Below are 21,324 nucleotides of genomic sequence, written 5' to 3' on the forward strand. Positions count from 1 at the left end.
GCTCTTTTCTCTCTTTAAAAAACACCTGCATGATTTTGGGGAATCAGCTTGGTGTCATGGTGGCTTTCCCATTTTTGAATATCTAAAATGTCTTTAAAGGATGGAAAAAGATGTTTGAAATTCCCTCTTTCTGTAAGTAACTCCTATTTTAAAGCAAATCTGTTGTGGACAGCTTCTTTTAATCTTCTGATTTGTGGAAGTTTTACTTTGGCAAGATTTCTGTTTATTACTTCTACTTTTAAAATTTTACTTTTTCTTTATAGTTAATTAATTGTATTATTCATACATTGGTATTGCTGCTTGGAGAAATTTCAGTCACTAAACATAGTTGCTTCACTTAAAGTTAATTCTTGTTTTAATTTTGCGCACTTCCTTCCTGAATGTGAATATTCACTAGTAACAAGCCATTGTCCACTTGCCGCTATTTCTGCTTAACTCAATTTCCAGCTGTCCTACTCTATGCAACAATCTACTCTTTTTTTGAAACAAATAAAACGTAACACTATTCCTCCTTTGTCAACCATTACTTGTACCAACTTCATCAGTTCCTAAAGCAGACTGGTAATGTTGCTGATCTTTGTTAACCTCCTGTGATTATTACATTCCCTTTTATCTTCTTGTTCTCTTTAAGGAGTCCATTTGTCTGACTTTTCCATCTTGCAGTCAAGCTCTTTAATTCTCAATATCTCATCTGCTCTTTTGGACCATATTTTTGTTTTGCTTTGTTTTTCTCATTCCCTTTCCTTTTGTTTCTGGAATTCTGCTGCAGTTGTAAACCCAGGCTTCCGCTATGCCATTTCTGTGAAAATTTGATATCCTATCAGTTGGCTTCATTCCAGGCTCAGGAGGAATCTCTTGGAGTGCATAATTCCAATTTCTTATTCTCCCTGCACACTTTGTCTGCAGTCCATTGGAAGTTTTGTTTCTTTTGGGTTTTGTGAACTCCATGCTTTGTTAGTGATTGTCTGTTTGGAGATCAAAAGGTATCATTTAGCTGGTACTTGATTAAAGCAGTCCTGGCAGTTGCTTGTCAACTGTGTGCAGGAAGCTTCTGCACATAGGAGAAGGGCAGAGAAATTGGATATTTTTGGTTTGTGGGGGTTTTTTGTTTTTTTTTCACAGAGCTTGGTTTTAAAACTATTTGGAAAAAGTAAGAAGCTCACAGAAAAGCAAAGAAATAATGATTACTAGAGAGGTCTTTTAGAACTGTATTTTTGGCTGTGAATGAGTGCTCATTAGGACACGTTTGTGGGAATGGAGCACTGGAAACAACTGTTTTGCATTCTTTTAAGTGTTTGGGATTCAACTGTATTATTCTGTGCATGCTAGCTAGCTAGCTGTGCTCTGGCTTCCTTTCCACCTGCTGAAGCATATTACTCCTTCCCTCAAGGAGAGCTTTTTGGCTTTACTGTTGTTCAAGCTTCATTCTCTTGTGCGTATGAATCTCAATGCAAAGAGAATTTACAGACTCTTCGCTTCTTTTTTTTTTCTCCATAAATACTATCATGTACACATATAAAATATAGTCTGTTACATTGTCCATGTGTTGAGGCTTCAGTAAACACCACAGGAGAGACGAATACAAATTTATCTCAACATATACATCTTCATATGTCTTAAAATTAGCCTTTGACCTAGTTCCTCTATTTGTTGTAAGTTGTCTTACAGCATTCCTTGCAAAAGAGTGCAGATAAAAATTTAGGAATATGGTGCCTTATTTTTTCTCATAGAAAAAAATCTCTCATAGTTTGACATGTTAATAACACAGTTTGTCAAACATCTGTATGTACATAGAAAATAGAATAAAAGATGCAAATTCTTTGAGTGCTGCCTAAGCAGACAATTCAGTTTCAATCATAACAGGAATTCATCAGTTCATGGGCTGATATTAAAATTGTTTTCCTAATTATAGAAACGTTTTATTAAAGCATGTTTGTTTTTTTTTTCATTTTGAGCATATTACAAATATCTCAAGGGTTGGATAGAATTGATATTCAACAAATTCTCAAAACTTAAAATAATATATGCACATGCAACTTTGTTAAGCTCTGTCTTGACTGTGTCCTTTTATCTGTCAAAGCAATCTGACTCAGAGTACTCAGAATTTCCTAAAATAGGAATAACTTGACTGGCATGTCCTTTATTTTAAGATGTTATTTTTACTGAACCAGTAGTTTCATAACCTAGTTATCAATATTCTTGAAACAAAGGCAGTTACCACCAAGTTACCAAGTGACTATAAGCTTGCATAAGGGGTAATTAGTACTGTAAAGAAAAGGGGCAAACTACCCATTTCTAGTGTTTTTAATATAAAATTAAGAATTCTTGTCTAAATTTTCGGGTTCATTCTTTGACACTGTGGCTGCAGTTTGTGTAGAAATTAGTTTTATCTTACTTAATAGTGAGTACCAAAACGTATGCTACGAGAACCCTCAAATCATAATGTAGCTGATTGCAGGATTACCTCTCCAAAGGTGCTTTCTTATTACCCAAAACATTGGCTAGTGCTTTGTCTCGTTTTTTAAAGCAAATGGAAGCAGGATCTTTTTGAGGTACAGATGACAGGGAGTCTCAGGGGACAATTGACGCCAGACTGTGCAAGCTGTGCTCAGCATGATGTGCAGCCTCCATCACAAGGATGCAACTGTGCAACTCCTCTGCTCGCATCTGCTCTGTGGCCACATCTTTAAGTGTCATATCATCAACCACAAGCGAGGCTCAGAACCTCTGGGGCACGTGTTCATAGATTTTGTATTTTAGCTATTGGTAATCATAGTTACTATTTTGAAATGGAATCTGGATTAAGGGAGTAGCAAGCATAAGTTAATATAGTCACAATGTAAATTAATATACATCACAAAGAAAATCATTCACTGGAAATGGTGATGGCTGCAGAACATTCAAAATGTGATTAAGGAAGGTGTCAAGATACTATTTCTGGTTATTTCAAATATCATAAGGATCTGCAGGATTTTCTTCACCAGTATAATACAGTATAAAAAGAAAAAATAACAGAAGTAATAAATTAGCTTGCATTCCCTTTGTTGTTGACTGTAATGAATTGAACAAGCAGACTGACACATGTAAAAGGAGGTTGATGTACTAAACTGATGTGTATCAATAGATGCAAACCCTGTGTTGATAAGGCCTGGAATCTGGAAGGGGGTCATAGTATTTGAGCAGTAAAAAGTGATTTGTGTGGACATCTCTAAAAAATTGGGTGTTCTTTGAAAGCAAGTGCAGTGTGAGATCATGTGTCAGCCCTTTTCACATGTGCACCTTTGGGATTGTTTTGTTGCTCTGAAATGCAGAGAATGTTCTAAAATGATTTTGTTGTCTTCCCCCATCTTTTGCGTTTTACCAGTAAGTGCTTGATGTACAGTTGATAACTTCTAAAGAATTTAGTGTTGCTTTCTTCCTGATACAGCATGTTAGTTGTTTGGCATGCACTGTGCAAGGAAGTTGGTGAGGTATCAGGAAGCATAACCCAGGCAAGGAAGGGTGGAAATAGAGAAAAGAGCTATAGTTTTTCTGCAGCCAGTGTATCCTGCTGACAGACGTAGATGATATATTAAATTGGGTATATGCCACCATATCCAGTTCAACCAAGTTTTACTTTATTTTATATCTGATATACAATGTTGGCATTTGTACAGAACATGGTTAAAATTATGACACAGTCAATTAGGTGTCTGTTGTGCTGTTGGACGGTGTTTGAACTTGGTTATTGGTGTTCCGCTGGAATGCTAAAAGGAATAATAAATAAGACATTTGCATTTTTGTTCTAGGAAACTTCGACCTCTTTTTCATATTAATGTCTTGATGCACTCCAGGAGAACAGAAATTTACATTTTCTCAGCAATAATTCCTAGTTCCAAAAATACTGGACTACTTCTGCACCCAAACACTTGGTTATTGAGTGTACTTTGACATACTGTCTGGAAAATCATCCTTTGAAAACTGAAAGGTGGTTATGCTGTTAGATCCTGCTATTCTGACTCCTATTTGACTATATTTTCAGAACTGTCTACTTGCAGTTATAGACTATATGGAAACACTAGAAAACGAAACCCCAAGTCCTAAATTCTGTTATCTGGAACCTCCATCTTTTTAAAAATATTATGTCTCTGGTCCCATAATATTAAATCATTCATCAAGAAGATCACTGTGTAATCTGTAAAACCTCAGTCTACAGAATAGCATTGTCATAATGCAGTAATAAAAATGTAAGTTTTCTTCTTATGCATTGTTGTATTTTTTAACTCTACAGGGTCATCTATATGATAATCACTCTTGGCTATATCTTGTCTGTATAACGTATTCCATATTCCATAGGATTTCTGCTGGTAGCATTTGTGTAAGCTTTCAAGATGCAACTACTTCTTGTGTTATTAAATTCTTTTCATTATGTATTCTTTATAAAAGGATAATTATAAATAGGTTTAATAACAATGACAAGAGAAACTTATTGCAGATCTGGGGATATACAGCTGCAATTTGTGTAGCCTTGTGAATCATCCTATGTTCAGATTTAAAGTTCATCATCACTAATACATCACGAATCCACTATGAATTTACTGTGTAGTCTCTAAAATTAAATTTAAGGCTGATCTCATACAATCAAAGAATGAATTAGTAGAAATCTGGGATTCCTGTTAAAGCTAACTGATTAGTATACTCATCACTCACTCACTCGTGGCTAGGCTTCGCAAAGAAAGATTTAGGAAGGCTCTATCCACATTTGTTACAGGCATGCTGGTGGCTAATGAGGCCAACACGAGATAGACATGTCCAATTGCATACTATATTGGCAAAAAAAAGACTTAAAGTGACTAGTCTGAGAACAATGGTGGTAGGTACAGTGTGAAATTCTGATTTGAAAATCATCTATTGAAAAACCTAATTATTTTCAATACTGGATATTAGGATTTCTTGCTTTTTCATGGAAAATCTTATAAACAGAAAAGCTACCCCCCGGCACAACACTGCCTATAATACTGTAGATTTTCTAATATCTCAAGATATAACCCATTCTTAGACTTGTTCAACACAAAAATTGGTCTGAACTATGTATGTGGAAGGCTAAGGAATTACAGGAACTTTAAGTAGATGTTGAGATAGTTGATTTTTCCTTGAACAGCTACAAGCAGGGGTGGAGAGTAACTCAGCCAAGTATCAGTATGTATCTACTCCAGATACTTGAAATAGCTAATGTTATTCCAGGCCATGGGCTTTTGAATCCATGTCTGTTTGCTCCATTGAGAGTATATGCAATTCTGATAGGTCTTTATCTTTCTCAGTGAAGGAGTATTTGAGTGAGATTTTTGTGGTTTTGAAGAGGACTCCAGGCATTCTTAAGTGGAATTCCTATGTTTATACATGGGATTTCCAGACAAATATGTAGGAAAGAACACACATTGTAGATCCTGAAGTGTGTTAAATGACCTGTAAGTGCACAACCACTGCACACAGTGTACAGGTGTTTTCTCAGGATCCTGGTATGTTGCTCAGACTCACAGTCTTACCAGAGCAACAAATTGTGCGGGGAAACCTGCAAATGTTAAAATGTTCTCATCTTACGTTTAGGAAAGACTTCCAGGTGGAAAAAGAGGAGGATGTATCTGAGGAAACCTTAATATAGGTCAGGTCTGTTTCTCAGATTTGTTTTATTTTCAGCTTTCTGGAGGCTGACTTGGTTTATAAAGAAAATGCTGAAATAATAGTCTTGTTTGATTATGTTAAAATAATTGATCTGCAATAGATGACAGATATTTAGGTAGAATTTTTTAAAAGTATACTCATATATTGTGTGTTAGGATTTAGAAACCCAGAGAAATTGTGGATGCCCCATCCCTGGAAGTGGTCAAGACCAGATTGGATGGGGCTTTGAACAACCTGGTCTAACCTGCCCATGGCAGAGGGGGATGAAACTAGATGATATTTATGGTCTCTTCCAATCCAAACCATTTTAAGTGACCTAAGTGAGAATCAGGAGGGATTATTGTGTTTTGATTTGATTTTCCAGATATGAGCTTCCTATCTTCTTACCCCAATTTGTAATCAAATGCATCTCATGGATCCCCTTTAGGCACATATGAAATACAGTCTCTTAAGCAGCTTCGTAACACCATGTGTTCCCATTCCTATCCTATTCCAGCACTATCCCTAGTAATGACCCAGAGAACTTGCCACGATATTAATATAGGTACATTGGATGAGTTCTGTAATCGATCCAGTGGTGTTTATTGTTCTGATGGTTATAAGCATTTAATTATTTATTTCATTTTGTAATTTTTTGTACAGTTATAACCAAGTCCTAACTGGCAGTGCTGCCATTGGAAGGTGTACTTTAGTGCTCTGTTATCAGTGTTTTTGTTAAGGAGAGCAGTTTCTGACTAACCTAGCAGTAAAAGTTAGATTAGATGTTACATGTGAACAAAAATCACATGCTATTTATTTTTATGATAGCACATTGTTGTTACATTGTTTGGTGAATTGGAAAGTGGATAGAGACCTAGGGCATTAAGGGTTACTCTGCAACTGCATTTGTAAAAATGAAGAAATTGAGTTGGTTGGTGATAGCTCAAACTTAAGTATTTGCTGAAAGAAAGAGGCCTCTTTTTTAATCTCATATATTAAGCTGTTATGATTTCAGATAAAGTCATTTGGTAAAATATTTAAATTAATTAAATGCCACAGGATAGAATTCAAATCATACATACTATCTTGAAAAGTATAATAGTAAACACAGGTCAAAACCTGTTTTAAACTAGTCAGTACAGTCTCTTTTTTTCCTGTGACTTACTGTGGTCTAGCTTTTGACAATTTCATGGCTTCTTTCTCAAGCGGCTGAGTTTTGGTTGTTTTAACTTTTTCTTTCTTGAAATAGTTTGAAACAAGCATTAAATCAACAGGTAGACCATAGCTTGAACCAGAATTTATAAAACATAAGATTAAAAGAAAGCCTGCCCACCAAATTGAGATTTAACTGATATTTAATCAACTCTTATCCAGTGTAATGAGAGACTGACACAGTCCAAGTCATGAAAGATGAGAAACTAGTTCAGTAATGTACTGGGGGATGTGTTGGAATGAAAAAGCAAACAAAACAAAGCAGAAACAAAACCCGCACAAAATAAAAATAAGTAACACAGGTCTGAAAGGAGTCTGCAAAGCAAGTCCTTCAGCATAATTCTTTACTTTTTTTGTTTTGGTGGCTGTTTAGGGAGTTGCCATTCTCTCCCTCTCCATTGGCACTCCAATGGCCATATTACTGACCTGGGTCAGGAACTGATTCAACTGGAAAATATTTTTCTATTCCTGTGTTCTTTTTCACCCTGCTCACTTTGCAATCTGGCTCTGAAAGCCACAGCATGGGAAATAATGAAAGCCAAGGCAATGGAAGGAGGCTGCTGACAGCAGTACCTGATTTATGCCATAGAGGTACCAAACTTCTACCCGTGCTCTCTGCTCTCTCTGCACTGCCATTCTGGTTTGGTGCTTGTACAAATCCTGAACAAAGATTCCATGCATTTGTGCATAACTGTATTTAAGCTTATGGACACCAAATGAGGCTTTCATAAGCAAGTTAGGCATTTATTAAAAGTAAAATAAAAATATTGTGTGTAAATAATCAAAACAGGAACAAAGTGAAATTCACAATATGCAAGGGTTTTCCTAAGCACCAGCTACTGGTATGACACAAATACTGGAGCAGTAATTTGCATAGACTCCCCTTGATGAATTGGTTATATATACTAAGATATACATGCAGAAGTGACATGACACCCGTTATATGAAGCATTTACTGCCACCACCTACGACTCTTAGAACACTTCCATCAACGCTCTCTCTGTACAATCCTAAACATCCTCTGGTCAGATTATGTGACTAATACATCTGTTCTAGAACAGGCAGCACTTACGAGTATTGAGGCCATGTCCTGCGTTGGGCAGGACACGTCTCCCTAAGATTGTGCTTTATGGTGAACTTGCCACCAGCTGCTGCAAGAGAGGAGCCCCAAAGAGGAGATACAAGGACTCCCTGAAACAACATCTCAGCCTTGGCCATATTGATCTGCATAACTGGTCTACTCTGACCTCCAACTGGGAGGTCTGGAGACACACCATCTATAACGCTGCTGCTTCCTTTGAGAACACACGCAGGATCACTCTTGAGGAGAAAAGACAATGCAGAATCGTGTCTTGCTGATACCACCTAAGGAGTCTTTCTGCTGTGCCTTTTGCAACTGGACTTGTCTATCTCATATTGGCCTTTTTAGCCACCAGCGCGCTTGTAGCAAACGTGGGTAGAGCCTTTCCCAAATCTTCGTTAGTGAAGCCTGGCCATGACATGAAGCAGATGTTAGCAAGCAGTACAGCATTCTCAGCAACAGAGAATGCAGTTCACAACCCAAATAACTGTTCTGGCTCAGTCTCCCAAGCCTCAAAGATGGCTAACCCATTGTAAAGATGGTGTCTGACTTCAGGCATTTAGTCCTACTAGATTTATGTGAAATATGCGATTTATTTCCTCAGACTACTGTTTTTTATTTACCACTTATTGAAGACTTGTTACTTTTCAGCATTGTAGATAGTCCCAAATCTTCATTTTTATGTCTATTGCAATTAACAAAATATTTTATTTATTGCAAAAACAGTTGTATAATATATGCATCTTTCTCAGTAAAAGTGTTGATTCTGATTGGCAACATTAGGTGAGTTGGGGAGAATGTATGGAATTATTTTTCTTGTCATGTTCTAATCCTTGTGGGTATACTGTGGTTGGATATAAGTGAAGGACTGCTTCCTTCTAAAGCAGAAGTATTGCATCAGATAGCATCCTTTTTCCTGGGTTTTTATGGAAGTATGATGCTAATGTGTGTGTGTTCCCATGGGTAGGAAGGTACACAGATGACCTTTCTGAAATGAAATGAAATTTTAAAAATGTCCGGATAATTTGACCAACACAGAAGGGTGGAAATGTTTCTGCCCCTTTTTAAAATAACTTCTTAAATGCCTGATGTGTGTGGGTGTGGTAGCTGTGAAACATCACTTGGCTTATGATGCCTTTCAGCTCTCCTTAAGATAAATTGATGTGGTTTAATTATTTGCTTTAAAGTTATCTGATCTTAGTTATTTTCTTGCAGTCTTGCTGATCGTATTTAATACCTGCTAATCTGGGAATGATCTGGTCTGACTGGCACAGAAAATACAACTGAAACCGATGTCTCTTTAAGTATAATTAAAATCGAGAGACCTTCCTATTCCCATGGTACTGTACAGTAATCTTTGAGCATTTTTAAGCTATTGAGATGCTTCTTTAAACAGTCTGTTCACCAGTACTGTACTTTTTTCTGCATAATGCTGTTGAGTTTGACTATGGAGAGCAAGACATTAAGATAAAAACCTTTGAATGGGATATGGCTGCTCTGCTCCCTTCCCCTGTAATTTTAGTCCTTGCATCCTTTCAGTTCGCATGCCTTTACTTTCTTTCCCTGATATTGTAGATTCTACAGCTATTCTGGATCACATTCAACTTCTTGTGTTGGCAGTCTTTGCAATTATACCACATTCAGTAAATCTCTGACAAGACTAAATTGACTTCTAAAGAGCCTTTTGAAGGCCTCATTACCATCATTTTCTGTCCTGACATGCTAATAGGGACACACCCCTGCACTTCTAGCAGTGCCAAATAATTAAGTACTTGAATACCTGCCCCTATACCATCTAAATTTTCTAGGGTAGTGCTCATTTCTTTTAGTTTCAAATACAGTATTCTTTACAGCTGTGGAAACCAAGAGCTGGAATGCAGATGTGCTTGCTTAAGAACTGTTAAACCAGCTGATGCAGCAATGTACTGCTTGTACATAGCTCTCTCTAGCAGACAAAAACTTTTTTAGGTTGCTAGGTAATCTTGTGGATTTAAGATTTTAGTTTGTGTAAAAGCAAACCATTCTGGTATTCTCAAGCTTGGGAAAAGGACAGAAGAGTTCAGTGAGTGTCTCTCGCTGGTGCCGTGGGAGATTTTGCAGAAAACGTTATGAATAGCTCTTGCAGTAGTTAGGCAGATCAAAGGATAGGTACTAATTACTGTGTTTCAGTGGTTCCCAGTATCCCATATATTGTGTCATGAACAGAGACTTAAGTTTTGAAAGACAAGTTGTTGCTTCTTGAAAAGCAAGTGATAGAAAAAGTACCAGGTAGGGGAGAACTCAAAATAGGAATGCTGTAATGGTTTTTAAGCGTAATTTTAACATTAACTCTTTTGATTTCTCAAATGATCATGTGAAAAGATGGAACAGGGAATTAAACTCCTTAAAGCAAGTGATTCTATCTTGATCTTTTCTTTATATATTTTGGGGTGAAGCCAAATAATTTTAATTTAAGTAGAGCATCTTACCTAGCAGCAGAATGCTGTTCTGAGCAAACAAAAACTGAAATGGCTGTGTTTGCAACAGGTCACCAACTGGGAATAACTACTAGATGGAAAAGGTAATGGAAATGGACAACTATCATAGAATCATTGAACAGAATCATAGAATCAGCTGGATTGGAAGGGACCTCCGAGATCATCAAGTCCAACCCTATAAAACAATGCAAGGTTTCTCATTAGGAGAATTAGACTGTATGGTTGGGTGGTGAATTTTTTTTTCTTCCCCCTCCCTCTGCCTTTCAGGTGCTGTGTCTAACTGCTACTATTAATTTGTACTCACATAATTAAACTATTGAATACTGGTAACTTCTTTAAACTTGTGTTTCTAGGAAATTTCTCTTAAATTTCAATCCAAAGCAACTTACATAATGTGATATCTTTCTTGCTACTTTTTTCCATTTTTATTTTTTACAAAGTCTTGGGAAATGGAAATTTCCAACTGATTTTCCAGCTTTGAGGGGGAGGCACGGTCAGAGCGAAGAAATTATCGTAGCTGTTGACAATATGCTGTTATTGTAAATTCTTTGAAGTTGTGAAAGCAAATCTTTATAGTGAGAAGCAAACCCAATGTGGTTTTTTTTAAGTACTTAGATTGTTGCATTTTGGTTTCAAACACTTTTTATATTTTGCTTTTGTTTCCAGCTTATAACTCTAATCTGAAATTTTATTTTATTTACTCATCAAGATTCTATTATGCAAAACAAAGGTTTATTGAGTAGGGGTTGTCTTTCAGGGACTGAATTGTGAGATTTTTTTTTTTTACTGCTTCTGTGGAAAAATAGTTATTTTTTTCCCCCCTCTGTAATGGAAATTCTTTAGCAACAATTCTGTTTAACTTTTTTAATTTCAAAGGAATTCAATAAATACTGAGTTTTCTAGAAGAAAAAGGTATGGAAGTACACTACTTTCTTGGTGGGTAGAGGACAGAGATAGAAGCCAGATATAGATGTACCACATTTGACTTGTTTTGAATTACCTTTATCTCCCTAAAATGTGTGCTTCTCTGAAAGAAACAAAACATTAAAGTGGTTAATTGTTAGAGCATTTTTGTACAAAAATTGATTCCTAGCACTGGAGAACCAGCTGCAAAACGTAAACCCTAATTATAAAACCAGGTCTTAATGCAATTTAGTGATTTCTTTCAGTCTGAACAAATCAGTTATTTATTATTGAAGCAGGGCAGAGTTTGACCCTGCATGGCTGAAGTGGACCTCAATTTATACAAAAAACCAAAACCTATTAGCTTTAGACCGTGTGTATAAGACAGTGGCTTGGAGTTCTTTTTCTCCTGAAACATTAGGCAGAGAGGTGAAGCTCTGATCCAATTATCTCTTGATACCTGAATGTGGCTGGCTGTGAAATGGTGTGGAAGAGAACCATTAAGGGAGAAGAGATTGTGACAAAGCTCCTTGTCTGTTCTCCTTTTATCTTGCCTTAGAAAGATTGTCATACCCCTGTCGCAGTGCTCTGATAGGAAAGTGAAGTGTTACAGGTCTGAACTGTGCAGAGAGTAGTGGCATGTAATAGAAATGTGCGGTTCAGTTAAGCATCAAGAAATAGTGATATATGGGCAGCAGTCCTGAATCTCCCAGCCCCGCTTCCTGAAACTGCGTAGAGCTGAGCCCAGTAAAGTAAATAACCTTTGATTTGAAATGAGAGAGACTTAGTATTTCTGGTTTTGCTTCTAAACTTGAAGGTTTTGAGTGGAGTTATATGGATTTGTTGCTGTGGTACCAATAAGGAATTGTTCACAAAAGATTCACCAGTATAGCTAGCTTCTGAGCTAGAAGCTACAAGAATCACTCTTGAGTCTGTAAAATTGTCTCTGCATGAGAAAAAAGTATTATACAAGAATATTAGTTAAGACAAGGAGGATTTTTTTGTGTAGATGATTGTGGCTATGCAATCCTAGTAAGTTCTTTAACTGTGGGGGGAGAGAGGGGGCAGGGGGGAAAGAAAGCACACATGATTAAGTTTTAAATTCTCAATATGCAGAAAAAACATAAAACAATGTTATACTGAGAATACACAAGATGATGTGTTTCAAGGAGATAAGAGATGCATTTTGCATAATTTCAAAAATATGTATCCTGGCTAAAAATGCAAAAAAACCCCAAACCCATCTAAATAAGAGATGGTTGTGGTAAGGGGGAAAAAAAGAATAGTCAAAAATCTGTTTACTAGAAATAACCATTCTTTGGCTTTCACATGAAGTAGTGATTCTCTGAAATAAGTCCTAGTTCAACTCTTCAAGCAGCATTTAGGCTTTAAAAACTAGAAATACGCTGGTTGTAATGCTTATATTTACTAACTGTCCTGTTACAGTGTTCTCCTGGAATTTTATTTTTTTTAAAATATAAGGATTCTTAGTAAATCAAAGAAAACATCAACTGTAATCACTAGTGACAATGTAGTTGCTTCTCTTCTTACTTTGGCTGAACTTTTGTTGTTGTTCTCCTGCAGTGAAAATATATAGTATTACTAATAGGAGGTGAAGAAAGTAGTGACAATTTACTTTACGGCAGTGTCATTAAAGACTATTTTTAGACTACTGGAAGAATCTAAAAGTCTGGAACAAAGAATAACTAACTTTATACATTTGTACGCTTGTGCGTATTTCTCAAGTATAGAGATTCACAACAAAGAGGATGTAGTAAAATCTTTAGGTATCTTCTAAGATATATCCTAAATTTTTGTAGCAGAAACAGAAATAGTTCAGGGAATATCTTAGGGGAAGTGCTTTGTTGTAGCTTGTGATCAGTGTTCAGAATTTACTGTTTGAATTTCCTAAACTTAAATACAAGTGCATGTGTTGCAGTGATACTGATTTCCTTTGCAAAAGTATCACTCAGGACTCAGTCCCACTTTTTTTTGTTTGTCTGCAACTGTTAATAATTTAAGAAATGCAACTGTGTTTTTATTATAATTTTTATAAAACAATGTTATATTGGACTTTTATATTTTGAAAAGGCCAGCTATTGTCTTTTGAGGAGAACATGGCTAGCTACTGGTCTCTGTAGCTTCTACTATAAGGGTTTAATATGTTGAAGACTTTTGGCAAGCTTTGAAAGAATTTTATTTTGCAAAGGGTAAAGATTTAAGGAAACTGAAAAAGCTATGGAGTTATTATTGCCACTACTATAGTTCAAGTTCAAGACTATTCTGATCATGTCTTAAAAAACAAATTTTAGTATAGTTTCAAGCCCTTTAGAAGCACACTGATACATTAAACTAAGCAATTTACTGTAAGTGTAACAGATTTTCTTGTTTGCTGCACCATTTAACTGGTTTTGTCAATGAGTCTTTATGGAGGACTCTGACAGGATAATTACAGGATAGCCCTCAAACTAGGCAGCAGACAAGCCAATGCTCACAGTGATTCTTGGCTGTAAACTGTGCAGTAGGAAGAAGCTATTAACAGCAAATTTGAAAGCAATGAGGCTTAGAATAATAGATTATTTTAATATTGTGTATTAGAGGACAGAAAAATCAAACAAATGCTCTACTATATACATAAAACATCAGATGAGATAGAGAAACTTAACTGAGGGGACCTGAGTCATCAGCTTAGTTGGCCCTGTGTAGAGATGATTAATGACCCTTCCAAAGGCCAAGTCAGTTCATACAACATGAATGCTGATGTCTTCTTATGTAGCTCTTGAGGTGTACACTTCACTAATTATCTCCTAGTTCCATCTGCCAACCTCTAAATAAACCAAGGTCTTGCATTTTAGTCTGTATATTGGAAATGTTGAAAATAGTGGCTAATTTCTTGCCCTGTAAAGGAGGAGAAGGACTTTCACAATTGCATCATGTTGGAAAAGGGACAATGTCACTGGTTTTAATCTTTCAGAAAAAATGGCATATCAGTAAAATCTGCTAGCCAATACCAAAATTGTCTTTGGCAGTTAAAGAAATGCAGGATAAAGCATTTGGGTGCTACTGAATTTATTGTAAATTGAACAGTCATCACTGATATATAGTATAAATATAACTTTTGGAAGTTCTGACTTCACTTTTTTTAATTGGTTCTTTGGATTTCTGTTTAACTTATGGTATCAAAGAGATATTTGCTTTTGGGGGGCCCTATATTTTAATGATTTTTGGTTTTTGTCTTTTGTTCATTGAGAGCTTTGTGACTTGATAATTGGTGCTTGGTAGAGTGAAATTGTTGGCATTTCCAGATGGACAAAATTAGTTCAGCCTTTACAGTCTTGTTAAATAACACTTCAGTATTGACCTGGAACACAAAATGAAACTTTAAAATGTTTCCAAATTGAAATCTATTTTCTCTTTTGTCTTCATATCACATTTCAGCTGTACCTTTAGGTCTGGCTTCTTAATGTTTGGCTTTATGTGTCAAAAATTCTTTCACAGCCTTTGGGTGTGTTAGTTTTCCTTCTCTGCTCTGTATCCATTTTGGTAGGATCACAGGATCACAGTGTTTAGAAGGCTTTGGCAAGCATCTGTTAACCTGAAAAGTAGTTCCATTACAAGCCAAGCTAAAGAGGAGAAAAGAATTGTGGATTGTTGTTTGCTTAGGTTTTTTTGGTTGGTTATTTTGGCTTTTTGAGATTTTGGGGATTTTTATTTCCTTTTGCAGAAAGTACAAAGGGGAGCAACATAGGGACCAGTAGTATGTAAAATAACAAAAGTATAAGAGGCTTTTTTAAAAATCTTTTTAGGTGATCTTTGTACTTTAGCCAGCAAGCTATTTCCTCTGTTCTGTTTTTCTTTGGAAACAGTTGTCTCCTCAGTCAGGTCAAACATAGACACATCTTAACTGAACTATTAACAATCTGCAGAGGAGCAAAAAGTGAATTCTGTCAGATGTAGAATGTAAAAATATTACTGTGAAACATATTCACATTACATGGCTTTTAGGGTTGTTCCTGTTTGATAAAAATGTAAAGGAAATCATGATCTTAATGTTTAGTAAAGATAATGCTAGTGATCGTTCAATTACTGGAAACAGTTGTTTCCAATTATATCTAATAACATGTCTCTAAGGTGACAAAGAAATAATAATGTGTAAAGAAATAAGGTTGAGTCTCTTGCTTTTTCTACTCTAAATTCAGGAAGAAAACTCCTTTTGTAACACAGGTAGTATAGACTAGTTTTCAGAGTAATTTTCAGAGGAAAAACTTCCACAAAGAAAAACTATAAGCAGTAAAATGTACTGCAAATTGAAAAAACAATGATACATTAGCATATAAATGATTAAAAGGCTTTTAAGATACTATTTTCTATTTAAAACGTGCAAGAGTTATTTCTACAATTTTTTTGAGACATTCCTATGTCTCTAGGGAATTTGTTTTTCTTATTCTTCATGAGTTGTCAATTTTATCTCGAAATGTTTCCAAGTAGTTATTTGTGTTTGTTTGCTTGCAATTGCATGAATTAATTAATAGCATAGGGTACATTCAGGTTAGGTTTTCTTCTGGTTGAAGACATAAAGGTTAGGGGGGCAGCCTTTGCTGTAGCAACCATGAGATGGTGAAACTCAGGATCCTGTGTGGCGGAAGCAAAACAGTAAGCAGGACTAGAACTCTAAAGTTCCGGAGAGCTAACTTCAGCCTGTTCAGAGACCTGCTTACAGGAATCTCATGGGAGAGGGCTCTAGAAGAGAAGGGAGTCCAAGAGAGCTGGTCATCATTTAAGCACTACTTCCTCCAGCATCAAGACCAGCATATTCCAATGATAAAGCTGTCAAGCAAAGGGGGCATGAGACCTGTATGGATGAGCAGGGAGCTCTTAGTAAATCTCAAACACAAGAAAGAAATTTATGGGATGTGGAAAAAGGGGCAGACCACATGGGAGGACCATACGAACATTGTCAGAGTATGCAGGGATGCAATGAGAAAGGCAGAGGCCACTTGGAACTAAGTCTGGGAAAGGAGATCAAGGACAACAAAAAAGGTTTTTACAAGTGTATCGGTAGCAAAAGAAAGATTAGGGGAAATGTGGGACCACTGCTGAATCAAATGGTGTCCTGGTAACAGAAGACACAGAGGAGACAGAATTACTGAATACCTTCTTTGCCTACTGATGACGGCTCTCAGAAGTCCCAGACATCAGAGGTAAGGGAAGAAGACTGGAGAAAGGAAGACTTCTCCCTGGTTGTAGAGGGTTGGGTTAGAGATCAGACAGACAGACTTAACACACATAAATCCATGAGCCTTGATGGGATGCACCCAGGGGTGCTGAGGGTGCTGGCAGTTTTGTTGCTCTACTGCTCTCCATCATGTTTGAAAAATAATGGAAAACAAGAGAGGTGCATGAAGAGTGTAGGAAAGTCAGTATTACTCTCATCTTCAAAAAGGGTAAGAATGAAGACCCACGAAAGTGCTGTCCAGTCAGCTTCATCTCCATCCCTGGAAAGATGATGGAACAGGGCCTTCTGGAGGTCTTCAACAGGCATGTAGGAAAAAAGAAGGTCATCTGGAATAGTCAGAATGGATTCACCAAGGGAAAATCATGCTTGACCAATCTAATAGCCTTCTGTGATGACAGGATGGGTTGACAAGAGGAGAGCAGTGGATGTTATCTACCTTGACTTCAGCAAGGCTTTTGACACTGTCGCATAGCATCCTTGTAGGTAAGCTCAGGAAATGTGGGTTACATGAATGGACAGTGAGGTAGATCAAGAACTGGCTGAATGGCAGACTTGAGATGGTCGTGATCAGCGGAGTAAATCCAGTTGGAGGCCTGTAGTCAACAGCATTCCCTAGGGTTTAATACTGGGTCCAGTCTTATTTAACTTGTTTATCAATGACCTGGACGAAGGGATAGAATGTACCCTCAGCAAGTTTGGGGTACAAAACTGGGAGGAGTGACTGATACACCTGAAGGCTGTGCTGCCATTCAGTGGGACCTTGATAGGCTGAAGAACTGGGCAGAGAGAAACCTAATGAGGTTCAGCAAGGGCAAGTGTAGGGTCTTTCACCTGAGGAGGAATAACCTAAAGTACCAGTACAGGTTACAGGCTGACCTTCTAGAGAGCAGGTCTGCTGAGAAGGATCTGGAGTACTGGTGGATGTCAAGATATCCATGAGACAGCAGTGTGTCCTTGCAGCCAGGAGAGCCAACGGTATCTGGGGTGCACTGGGAAGAGTGTGGCCAGAAGGTTGAGGGAGGTGATCCTCCCCCTTGGCCATAGTGAGCCACACGTGAAGTGCTGTGTCCAATCGTGGGCTCCTCAGTAGAAGAAAGATAAGGAGCTACTGGAGAGGGTCCAGCAGAGGGCCACGAAGATGTGAGGGGTTTGGAGCATCTCTCTTATGAGGAGACACTGCAGGAGCTGGGCCTGTTTAGTCTCGAGAGGAGATCTCATTAATACATACAAATATCTCAAAGGCAGGTGCCAAGAGGATGATGCCAGGCTCCTTTTAGTGATGCACAGCAACTAGACAAGGAGCAATGGCCACAAAATAAAACACAGGAAATTTCACCTCAATATGAGGTGAAATTGCATTGAGGGTGGCAGAGCACTGGAACAGGCTGCCCAAGGAGGTCGTGGAGTCTTCTTCTCTGGAGACATTCAAAACCCACCTGGACATGTTCCTATGTAACCTATTCTCGGTAACCCTGCTTTGGCAGGGAGATTGGACTAAATGGTCTCCAGAGGTCCCTTCGAACCCTAACTATTCTGTGATTCATGGCTTTACAGCTGAGAGATTAAATCTGAAGCCAAATTTTATTTGAGTTATGAATAAAGAGAAGAGCATACCCTCTTACAGTACTGGACAGAAAATTTGGTTCCTAAAAGGACTACCTAGGGTATATTCCTGTAAGAAATATGCCTACAAAATAGCAATAATTAATCCTGTAACATAAGGAGCTATACATTTCAAGATACACAAGTCAATATGCCTCCTTCAAATGGAAAATAATTCAAACTGGAAAAAAAAGCTGTTGGCATGCACTTGCAATATTTAGTCTTAAATCTAGTAAATTAGTGAACCTGCTCAAGATCTTTGAAATCAGTAAAATCCTTAAGAAAGAGAACTGCAAACAATTTTTCTGAAGTTTCTTATAATTAGTTCTGGGGAAGCACAAATACAGACACTTAAAAAAGGAATATCTATGTTGTAACTGACTTGCTGAGATTTCATGGAAGAAAGCTGCAGGCAGCCATGCATTTGCCACAGTAGCTTTTGGCTTTTCTGACAACATACTGGATATTTCCATGTAATTCATTTTATTGTGATATCATGTAACTATGATTTTAGATATTCATCTTTTGTTCAGTTGAGCAGTCTGAGAATGTACCTTTTCAAAGTACTTGGTTATTTAAGTACATCATCATAAATCACTTCTCCATATGACTTTGGAACGTTAGCCTGTTGTGTAAAGTTTTGAAGAAATATGGGGAGGCAAACTTCCAATTTGCAGAGGTGACTTTCACTTTACTTTTCTGCTAGTTATATAGTCTGTGGTCTGGGATATGGAAACTGTTAGGAAAGTCCTTCAGCTCTCCCCTAAATGCATATCAAAGTGAGACCTACTTGTGCACAATTCTCTCCTGCCACAAAATATTCCTTGATGGACCTTTCTTTTGTTGAGTATCTTTTAAAGGAGGCTTTTCATTCCTTAATTGTTTTATATGAAATAAAAAAATTACTCTCTGGACAGTCCTACTGGATAACTACGATAGAAATGAGACCTGCTGATATGTAGAATACTGGATTTGTGTAAGACACATAACGTGAGCGCTCTTCCAGATCTAATAGTATTAGTTCTGGTAGCCTTATCTTTATGAACTTAAATCAAGTTCAGAAAAAATCAGAATATACTTCAGGGATTTTTTTTCCCTACTTTTATGTCTCAGGCTAAGTGCTACCTGAAATGCGTGTGTTGCTTGCTGTATTTCATCCTAGTTGTTTAGTAATTAAAAATAATTCAGACAGCAAAAACCATCATCATGTGAAAACATCCCTTCATAGTAATTATTACACTTAGAACAATAAGATGCAAGAAAGGCTGGACATGTGGCATCTGCTGATTAAATGTATTGTGGGTTATATACTGTGGGCAGAGTATTTCATAGGTTGTGGTAATGGCTTTTGTTGTCGTTGAATGGATGGGGTTTAAGTAACTGGCTTCAGTTAAAATTTTCCTTCCTTCTTGACTCTCCTTTAATCCCCCCCTGTACTTCCTCACATATGTTTATGGGGTGTTTGCTGGTTTGGGGATGTGTGGGTGGGTGTGTTTCTTAATTTCTTCATATTGTGAAGTGGTCAAGGTCGACCGGTCTTTTTAGTTACTTATATTGAGATTTAGATGTTATTACACCACATGTGAATGTGGAAGGTTTAGTAGAATTGTGTCTGACAGTTTCAGTCATAAGAGTATGGAATAATTTGCCCACTGCTGTTCTGCCTTAGGTTGTTGTATAGCAAAAGCTAGGGATTTTGTCTTGAACAGATGTAACAAAGTCCTTTCTTGCATCTGTGGCATACAAAGTATATTCTTTAGTAGCAGTCTTGTCTGCTATATTTTAGGTCATTGATTCAGTGCCAAATCAAGAAAACATAGTTTTCCAAGTCACTTTAAAAGCTCCAGTAAACCCTCTACCCTGTTACAATAAGATCCTCTTAGACTGTAGGATCTTGAAAATCATTGGGCAATTTGTTCCAGAACCTGAAGCCTGTCAAGTTATCTAAGCAAGCTTAGAAAAGGAGCACTATTTGTTAAGACGGTGCTTTTTGTATGAGTTACTGAGTAACAAATTCAAACTTTAATTTTCCAGAACCTCTTCCTGCCTCTCAGGACACTTGCTGTGAAGCTCAAACATTGTTTTCAGGCCAGTGAGGTAATTCCTAGTGTACTCTCTGCATGCGGATGCACATCTGTTGACTTGTATGGGAATTACGCCAAATTCCACTTAAGTTTACAAGTACTTTTGTGGTATTGATTTTAACTGGTTCCCCATAGTTACAGGTGCTGAAGTGACTGGAATTTGATAAAAGGACATCCACACAGATGTTCACTGTGGTCTGTGTCTTGAACCTTGATTTCTAGACTAAATTGAAGTGAGATTTTCTGAAATATGCATAAATGCTTACAAGGTGATTTTAAGTATCCTGTTCAGCAAAGTCTGTGTAGGATACTGCCTTCCTTTTAAAGAAAAAAGAGCAAAGAAGATTGAAGCTATAGATGATCTAGACTAAGAGTGTCACGTGCTACAGTGGACTGAAATTTTCAATGACCATATACCTTCCAGTTAAGAGATGAGGCTCTATCATACCAGGACAAGGTGAACTACTAATACAAAATGATCTAGGATCAGCAGGAGCTTTACACTGATTGAGAGGTCTCTGATGAGGATTTTGGTCTCTGGGTTGTGAGAAAGTCATCCTTCTTCCCTGGGACCTGGCTGGAATACCTGTTATCTTCCTCTACAGTAACAGTGCTTTAGTAGATCTGTCAGAGCATCCTGTCCTCTCGACTAGGTTTTAGCTAAAAACAACAACTCATAAATCTGCTATATTTGATTAGAAATATCTAAATAGTCTTCAAATGCAGCTGACTGTATGCAGGAAAAAGGAGGTGGGAAAAGTTTGAAAGTTGGCTGCTTTGCAATATAGAGTAGTAAAAGGCAATTCAAACAAAACCTGGAAGTTCAGTCATCATTCTGGAAGTGAATATGTGTTTAATAAGATTCCTTTCCAGATATTTGCAGTTAAGCAGAAGCTTTCTCTCTGGCTGTAAAATGAAGTCTGCCATTCTTGCCACTGTTAACTGCATCTGTCTGTATAACTGCCAATACGAAAAGCAGTTGCTTTGATATCAATAACTTAAACTATATCACTGTAGTATTTGAAGAATAATTTAAACAGTATTAATTTATAACTGCAAAACTTATATATTTCTTGCTTTAAAAATTTG

General features: G+C 37.1%; 1 protein-coding gene across 4 annotated transcripts in view; it reads left to right on the forward strand.

Annotated features, from left to right (window-relative positions):
- The window catches only part of STXBP6 (syntaxin binding protein 6), a 102,222-nt gene that overhangs the window by 47,404 nt on the left and 33,494 nt on the right, over positions 1 to 21,324 (forward strand). The window contains exon 2 of one of the 4 annotated variants that reach the window (XM_051791349.1): positions 20,186 to 20,248. The exons of the other annotated variants lie outside the window; for them this stretch is intronic. The gene's annotated coding sequence lies outside the window, so the exon portion shown is untranslated. The remainder of the gene's footprint in view (positions 1 to 20,185; positions 20,249 to 21,324) is intronic. 4 annotated transcript variants of the gene reach the window in all.

This window comes from Manacus candei, unplaced genomic scaffold, assembly GCF_025592945.1.
Source record: "Manacus candei isolate 608988 ecotype Guabito, Panama unplaced genomic scaffold, ASM2559294v1 h1tg000033l, whole genome shotgun sequence".
Lineage (NCBI taxonomy): Eukaryota > Metazoa > Chordata > Aves > Passeriformes > Pipridae > Manacus > Manacus candei.